The sequence below is a fragment of the Triticum aestivum genome, chromosome 3D (assembly GCF_018294505.1).
Source record: "Triticum aestivum cultivar Chinese Spring chromosome 3D, IWGSC CS RefSeq v2.1, whole genome shotgun sequence".
In the NCBI taxonomy this organism is placed as follows: Eukaryota; Viridiplantae; Streptophyta; class Magnoliopsida; order Poales; family Poaceae; genus Triticum; species Triticum aestivum.
Window position 1 is genome coordinate 206181322 of NC_057802.1, and position 9004 is coordinate 206190325.

The following is a 9004-nucleotide window of genomic DNA, read 5'->3' on the forward strand; positions in this document are numbered from 1 at the left end:
CGAACGGTGCCATCTTCAAACTGGCCTGGTAGCTGTTGTTGTATGAGAACTCCGCGTAGGGCAAGTTGTCATCCCAACTAGATCCATAATCTAATGCACAAGCTCTCAACATGTCCTCCTGAATCTGATTGACTCTCTCGGTCTGTCCATCTGTCTGCGGGTGAAAAGTTGTACTGAACTCCAGCCTAGTACCCAATGTCTGGTGCAGCTGGTGCCAAAACTTTGAAGTAAACTAGGTTCCTCTATCTGATACGATGGTCCTCGGAACTCTATGCAGACATACAATCCTGGTCATGTATATCTTGGCCAACTTTGCACTGCTATAGGTGGTTTTCACTGGGATAAAGTGGGCTAGTTTGGTCAAACGATCCACTACTACCCAGATAGAATCATATCCCGATCGGGTCCTAGGTAATTCGGTGATAAAATCCATGCCAAGCTTGTCCCACTTCCATTCGGGTATCGGCATAGGCTGCAGTAGTCCTGCTGGCTTCTGATGTTCTGCCTTCACTCTCTGACATACATCACATACGGCTACATACTCGGAAATATCCTTCTTCATTCCAGTCCACCAGAAATGCTCCTTCAAATCCAAATACATCTTGGTGTTTCCGGGGTGTATCGAGTATGGTGACTCATGAGCTTCCTGAAGTATCAACTTCCTAATCTCGGTACTATTGGGCACATATACACGGTACTCAAACCAGAAGGTGGTGTGCTCGTCCTCACGAAAACCTTTGGCTTTTCCTTCACTCATCTCCTCCTTTATTTCAGCAATTTCTTTGTCAACCTTCTGAGCTTCTTAGATCTTTTCCAATAATGTTGACTGAACCTCCAATGCTGCAACAAAACCCCTAGGAACTATCTCCAAACGAAGCTCCCTGAGATCTTCTGCTAAGTCCTTTGGCAATCCTCCGCTTACGAGGGTATTGACATAACTCTTCCGGCTCAAAGCGTCTGCTACGACATTGGCCTTTCCTGGATGATAGTGCAGCTTCATATCATAATCCTTTATGAGCTCCAACCATCTCCTTTGCCTGAGGTTCAGCTCCTTTTGAGTAAAAATGGACGTCAAACTCTTGTGATCCGTGTACACATCGCAACGGTTTCCAATAAGAAAGTGTCTCCAGGTCTTGAGGGCATGCACTACAGCTGCTAACTCCAAATCATGTGTGGCATAATTCAACTCATGCGGTCGAAGTTGACGTGAGGCATATGAAACAACTCTTCCGTCTTGCATAAGTACTCCTCCAAGTCCTAGGCGAGAGGCGTCGCAATACACTTGGAAATCCTTGAGTATATCCGGCAGAATCAGCACTGGGGCTGTAGTCAAACGTTTCTTCAACTCCTGGAAACTTGCTTCACATTATTCAGTCCAATGGAACTTGGTATCTTTCTTCAACAACGCCGTCATAGGCTTCGCAATCTTGGAGAAATTCTCATTGAATCTCCGGTAGTATCCCGCGAGTCCCAGAAAACTGCGGATCTCTCCAACTGAGGTGGGTGCCAACCACTCAGTGACAGACTGAACCTTGGTGGGATCCACTGCTATACCTTCTCCTGATATAACATGTCCAAGAAATCCAACTTCCTTCAACCAAAACTCACATTTGCTGAACTTGGCATATAACTGATGTTCCCTGAGCTTCTCGAGAACTAAGCGCAAATGTTCCTTGTGTTCCTCTTCATTCTTCAAGTATACTAAGATATCATCAATGAACACCACTACAAACTGATCCAAGAACTCCATGAACACCTTATTCATCATGCTCATAAAATAGGCAGGGGCATTAGTCAATCCAAATGACATAACCGTGTACTCATATAGCCCGTACCTTGTGGTGAAAGCTGTTTTTGGTATATCCTTTTCTCGAATCTTCAGCTGGTGATATCCTGATCGCAAATCGATCTTCAAAAACACTTTAGCTCCTTGCAGCTGGTCAAACAAATCATTGATCATCAGCAATGGGTACTTGTTCTTGATCGTTACTCATTCAACGCACGATAATCAACAACCATCCTCAATGATCCATCCTTCTTCTCAACCAAGAGCACTGGGGCTCCCCATGGTGATGAACTTCGTCGGATGTAACCTTTCTCCAACAACTCCTTAATCTGCTTCTTGATCTCTTCCAGATCATTCGCGGGCATCCGGTGTGGTCTCTTCGATATCGGTCTGATGCCTGGCAACAGCTCTGTCAAAAACTCGATGTCTCGATCTGGCGGCATGCCTGGTAACTCCTCTGGAAATACATCGGGGTAATCCTTCACTACCGGCACTTCCTCCTGAACAACTCCCGTGAGAGAATTTACTTGAGTCCTCCTAGGCACATGCCTAGATACATACTTGATCCTTTTTCCCTCCGGGGTGGTGAGTAGAATTGATCTGCTAGCACAGTCAATGTTTCCTCCATACTTCGATAACCAATCCATTCCCAGTATGACATCTAATCCTTGTGACTCCAAAATTATTAGGTCTGAGGGGGAAACATGGCTACCAATGGTTAAGGATATCCGATCGCACCATCGGCTGGCTATATACTCTTCACCGGGTGAGCTCATTAGCAAGGGTGTCCTAAGTGCTAAGGTGGGTAACTTAAAGCTGTCCACAAACCCCCTTGAAATGTATGAATACGATGCACCAGTATCAAATAAAAAAAGGGCGGTAAATGACTTAACCAAAAACTTATCGATAACTGCATTAGGCTGCTCTTCAACCTCCTCCATGTTCACGTGATTCACTTGTCCCCTGTTGAAAGGGTTGGGCTTCTTCCCAGCGCTTCCATTGCCATTTCCGTTATTCAATTCCGGACAATCATTGGCATAGTGCACAGTCTTCCCGCACTTGAAACAGGTAATGTGACTTTGATCCTTCTTGGCGGGTGTGGCTGGGTTAGAGCGGTTCTGATTGCTGCCTGCTCAATTCCCGTTTCCATTCTTGGGGCCACTGTGGTTATGTGAACTCCCTCCATTGTGAGTGTGGCCTCCATGGTTATGCGCAAATCCTCCCGAGTTCGGGGTGAAACGAGGCTTCTGCTGAGCTCCAGAAATGTACTTTCCTTGTCCATACTTCCTCTTGCGGCTCTCAATCTGTTGCTGCTTCCCTTCCATCATAAGATCCTTGTCTACTAGCTCCCGGTAGTTGTTAAATGTTGCCACCATCAACTGCATGCTCATCTCATCATTCAGCCCTTCCATAAACTTCTCCTGCTTCGTGGCATCTGTGGCCACATCATCAGGGGTATCACGAGATAGCTTACTAAACTCATCTATGTACTGAGCCACGGTATGATTTCCCTGGCACAAGTTGGGAAACTCACGCTTCTTCATGCTCATAGCACTAGTTGAGACATGGGACGTGCGGAATGCTTGCTGAAACTGATCCCAAGTGATATTGGCTACAGGGAAAGTGGTTGCATAATTCTCCCACCATGAAGCTGCTAGTCCATCCAATTGATGTGCGGAAAAACGCACCTTCTTAGCATCTATCCAACATGCGGTGGTCAACTCTCTTCCAATCTTGTGCAGCCAGTCATCAGCAACTATTGGCTCGGTGCGACTAGAAAACACCGGCGGCTGCAACCTCAGAAAACGGGCTAGGTTGTCAACTGGATGTGGTGGTGGCGGGTTGTTGTTGTTGTTGTTGTTGCCTTGGTTCTGGACTAATATGTGCATCAAGGCATTCTGCTGCTGGATCAACTGAGTGATCTCCGGCGGGAAGACAAATCCGGTATCACGTCTGGGAGGCATCTGATGGGTTTAGAGGGGAGAGATTAGAATAGAAAAGAGCTCTAGTGAGAAAGCACTACCCATATGCACATGAGACAAACATAATCATATCACACCAAATGAATTCAAGCAAGGGCATACAATCGGTCTAGAACTATCGTTACAAAAGTGCTCAGACTACGACTATATACAGGGGGAAATACTACTAATCGTATGGTGGTAATTCTAGAAATTTTGATCGGTGGAAGACTCCATGATATCTGCTCCAGCTTCGTCTTCATAATCATCATCACTACCATTAGGGTCGGAGTCAGTGTCATCGATGCTGATGTAGTCTTCAGAACAAACTTCCTTGGGTTCGTGTCTTCTCCTCTTGGCGCGGGGTCTCCCATGAAAACTCCTAGCTTCCTTGTTAGGTCGTCATTCTTCTCCACGAGTATCGTCATTTCCTCCTCATATCCATCGCGTGTAGACTTGAGTTCCTCTTCTAGCTCTGTGATCCTAGTCACCGCCTTCTTCAAATCTATCATGTTTGCGCACATCTGGTTCTCCTGGCGTCGAATGTGCTGGTTTAACTCGTGGATGAATGCTGCTATGGACCTGTCCCTCCTGGTGCTGACTATCTCCCATTGCTCATCTCGGTGCCCACATATTTGGTAGATAGTATCCTTCAGCTCTTGTTTGTAGACTTCTCCAATTCGTCCCATAGCAATGTGGGCTGCCATGCTCTTGCCTAGACTCCAGGTTGGGGCATCAAAGGAAAACTCTATGGGCTCCGTAACTGGCGTGAATGTCCGTCCTGGAACTTGAACTCGAATCATCCAGCGCTCTTCTTCCAGTAAAGTAGCGGTGTAGGTCCCGGTGAAGCTTGGTATTCCGATGTTCAGGTATCTAGTGACTTTCTTCAAGTGTCATCCAAAGGGTGTGTCTTCATCCAGTTGTGCAAACTTGTTCCTTGAGTCCGCCATCCTAAAGAGTACAAAATGGAGAGGAGTCAGTAATAAGTAGAGAAGAGTGACCTATGGCTCATCTTAGTGGTCGTGTCCTACATTCAGCGTGTGCTCTGATACCATCTTGTAGCGATCCGACCTCAGACGGTCAAATCTCTATGTTCAATGTCATCCCTGGATCGGTAATGCTGACACACACATTACTCGAAGGATTTATAACAGAGTAGCAATCACACACTTATTACATCGAATGTCTCAAAAGAGAAATTATTACAATAAATATGGCTTAAGGCCATATAAATAAGATAACAGTGGAAGGCTTGGAAGATAAAGTGAGTCCGTCAACTCCAATGGCATAGCTGAGTGCATGAAAAACGACCTAGCGCACCTTACTCCTCGTCTAAAAAGTCTACAACATGATACGTTGCAGCCCGAAAACAGGTCAGCACATGGAATATGCGGGCAATATAACACAGTAGAGCAATGAACAGATAAATGCTATCACTACATGCATATATGGCTGGTGGAGGCTCTATGGTTATATTGTTTTGCGAAAAGCCAATTTTTTCCTACAACAAAGGAATATATTTTATTTAACTATCATGGTAGTTTTTCCGCAAAAAAAAATATCATGGTAGTTGAAACATTTAGAATGGTACTCCCATCTCAATCCCAATTAAAAAGTAATTATCAACCCAACAAATTAATTTAGAGTGATGCGATCAATCCAATAATTCACGTACCAGATACTCAAGATGTCCATAACTGGGGACACAGCTAACCATGATTAGTTTATACACTCTGCAGAGGTTTGCACACTTTTCCCCACAAGACTCGATCTCCTCCGTTGGATTTCTCGCACTACATGGTGTTTGAGAAACGGATGAACGAGACACAGTCTTTCAAAAGCATTAACTCTAACCCCGGGTAGACAGTACCAACCTACATCCCCTACATCTGCTAGCCTACCACTGGAAGAGGTCATGCAACCTACTCAACTATGCTAGAGCCCATAATAGCTTGTGGCTACACACGGATGTTTCTAGCATGAATAATCTTATGATCCCTTTGATCCTGGGTGGCGGACCATAGGAGGATCACACGGTATAACCCCGGGATCTCCTAGGACAACACTGGTATAACCCGAGGTGCACAAAACAAACAATCCACCCAGATGTGTATTAAAGTTCCCACCTTAAATTGAACCATTAATTAACAAACTAACATCTGTCATGGATACACTCAAACCCAGTCCACGTCTACGAGCATAGCATCGCAATATAAGAATAACGTAGAAGTAACTCCCAAGGGTTTGATAATAAAACAGGTAATAGGTTCTACCTCATCATCAACTTCCTAGACTCACAAGTTAGTCACAACCTAATCATGCAGTGTTTGAGGATTGTAATTAATGCATAAAAAACTGGGTATGAAAAAGTATGATCAATGTGTTACTTGCCTTGCTGACGATCTGCAAATCCTAGAGACTCGTAGTAGCACGCTTCGCACTTCGGGAATTCTATCGCAATCAAACAATAGCATACATAAGAAATCAAGCAAAGATGCACGGGTAAAACTCAAATAAGCAGATTTAACCAGAAAGTTCAACTAAAGAACTCCGGCTTGCAAAAAGAATCAAATCAAACGGAGCAACAAAACTCAAACTGCGAAAGAAACAAGATCCGATAACTAATCTGGAGTAAAGTCGAAGTTTACAGTAACAAAATCTTGTTCAAGTTGGTTAAACAAAAAGAGGACTTCGAGACAAAGAACTAGGCGCTTGTTTCACCTGATTTGGATAAATGAGTGAAAAGTTATACAAGATCGAAGATTAGGGCAGAAATCGCGATCAGAAATAATCGCGGAAAAACCCTGGAAAAAGAAAAACTGACGAACAGGCTAACGAACGAACGTTCGCTGTCTGCGGCTAACAGACGAACGGCGTTTGTTAAAACGAACGTACGGATGAACGTCCGCAATATAACTAAACCGTGAAAAAAACCGAACGAACCGAAAAAAATGATTCTAGGGTTTTACAAAAAAAACCGATCGAATTATTACCTAAACCGAAAAAAAACACGGGCGGATCCGGATCAGATTGGGGCGGCGGCTCCGGCGGACGGCGGCGCAGCTGACATGTGGCGCGGCGGCGGCGGGCTGCAGCGGCGCGGGCTGGCTGCGGCGCGGCGCGAGCTGGCGGGGTTGGGTGGGCTGGTGGGGCTGGCCGGGCTCGCCCTTTAATGGGCCGGGCGGTGGCAGAGTCCGGGTCGCCCACGGCCCGGTAGGTCGGTGCACCCCTTTTTGTAACCTGACGTGGAAAAACAAAAAAAATACTAAACGGACTCAAAAAATCTTGAAATAAATTTTCATGGTCCTCTAATAATATTCTGGACAAAGTGAAATTTATTTGGGCCTCTAATGCAATTTTGAAAAACGCATATTTTTCCTAATTCAAATAAAATTGCAATAAAATCCAAATAAAATTTATTTATTTGATTTTAATATTTTTCCTCGAATATTTCATTTATTTTGAAGAAGTCATATTATCTCCTCTCATATTTTTTAATACGAATATTTTAGAAGAGGAAAAAGAAAATTAAAATCAAACTGATCCTTGTTTCAATATTTGATAAAATTCAAATATGAGAAATGTGAAATCCCCAACTCTCTCCGTGGGTCCTTGAGTTGCTTAGAATTTCTAGGATCGCGAAACGAAATGCAATAAAATATGATATGCATGAATGACCTATGTTTGACATTCCAAATTGAAAATTTGGGATGTTACAGTGAGCTAGCTGAAAACGACGTCCCTCAAAAGTATGTCACCTTTGGTGATAACTCAAAGGGTAAGGTGGTTGACCTTGGTAAGGTGGCCATCTCACATGATAGCTCCATACAAAATGTTATGCTTGTTGAATCTCTTGGCTATAATTTACTTTCCGTATCTAGACTTGCTGACTTTGGCTTCAATGTCCTATTTACTGAAGTAGATTGCCATGTGTTTCGAAGAGACAATCACAATATGGTCTTTACCGGTATACGTAGAGGTGATCTATATGTTGTTGATTTCACTAAAAAGGCTCAACCTAGAACTTGCTTAATTGCTGAATCTTCTAAAGGCTGGTTGTGGCATAGAAGGTTAGGTCATGTGGGCATTCGAAATCTTGATAAGCTTATTAAAGGTGATCATATCCTTGGAGTAAAAGATGTTATATTTAACAAGGATAGATTGTGCAGTGCTTGTCAAGCTGGAAAACAAGTTGGAGGAAGCCACCCCGTGAAGAACATCATGACCACGAGAAGACTGCTCGAGCTACTTCAAATGGATCTCTTTGGTCCCAACGCCTATAAAAGTCTCGATGGAAACTCATTTGGTTTAGTCATAGTCGATGATTTTTCAAGATTTACGTTGGTGTTCTTTCTTGATGATAAATCGCGGGTCCGAAAGATCTTCAAGAACTTCGCTGGGAAGGCCCAAAATCAATTTGAAGTGAAGATCAAGAAGGTTCGCAACGACAACGGAACGGAGTTCAAGAACGCAAATGTGGATACCTTTCTTGACGAAGAAGGGATTTCACACGAGTTCTCGGCTACATACACGCCTCAACAAAATGGAGTTATTGAGAGGAAGAACCGAACTCTTATTGAGATGGCGAGAACGATGCTTGATGAGTACAAGACGCCAAAACACTTTTGGGCGGAAGCGGTTGAGACAGCTTGTCATGCAACAAATCGTCTATATCTTCACAAGCTACTCGGCAAGACGGCATACAAGCTTCTCACCGGTAACAAACCCCAAGTTGGATACTTTCGGATATTCGGCTCAAATTGCTATATTCTTGATAAGCATCGTCATTCTAAATTTGCTCCTAAATCTCATGAGGGTTTCCTACTCGGGTATGGCTCAAACTCTCACACTTACCATTTCTACAACAATTTCACCCGAAAGGTTGAAGGGACGGTAGATGTGAAGTTTGATGAATCTAACGGCTCGCAAGTAGAGCAATTGCCAATTGATGTAGGAGACAAAGACCCTTCGGAAGCAGTCCAAGACTTGTCTATTGGCAAGATTCGTCCAACGGAGGTGAAAGTACCTCGTCCGTCCAACTGGAAGCTTTTACCTCATGACAAGTTGAACCAAGAGTTGACACAGAGGCATCCACAAGTGGGACACGCCAAGATGAAGAAAACGAGGAAGTACACCAAGATGAACCTCATCAGCCTCCTTCTCTGCCTCTACAAGAGAAAGACAACGTCAACAACGAAGAAGGCCAAGAGGAAGAACAAGATGATGAAGAAGATGTTCCACCCCGACCCAGACAAAA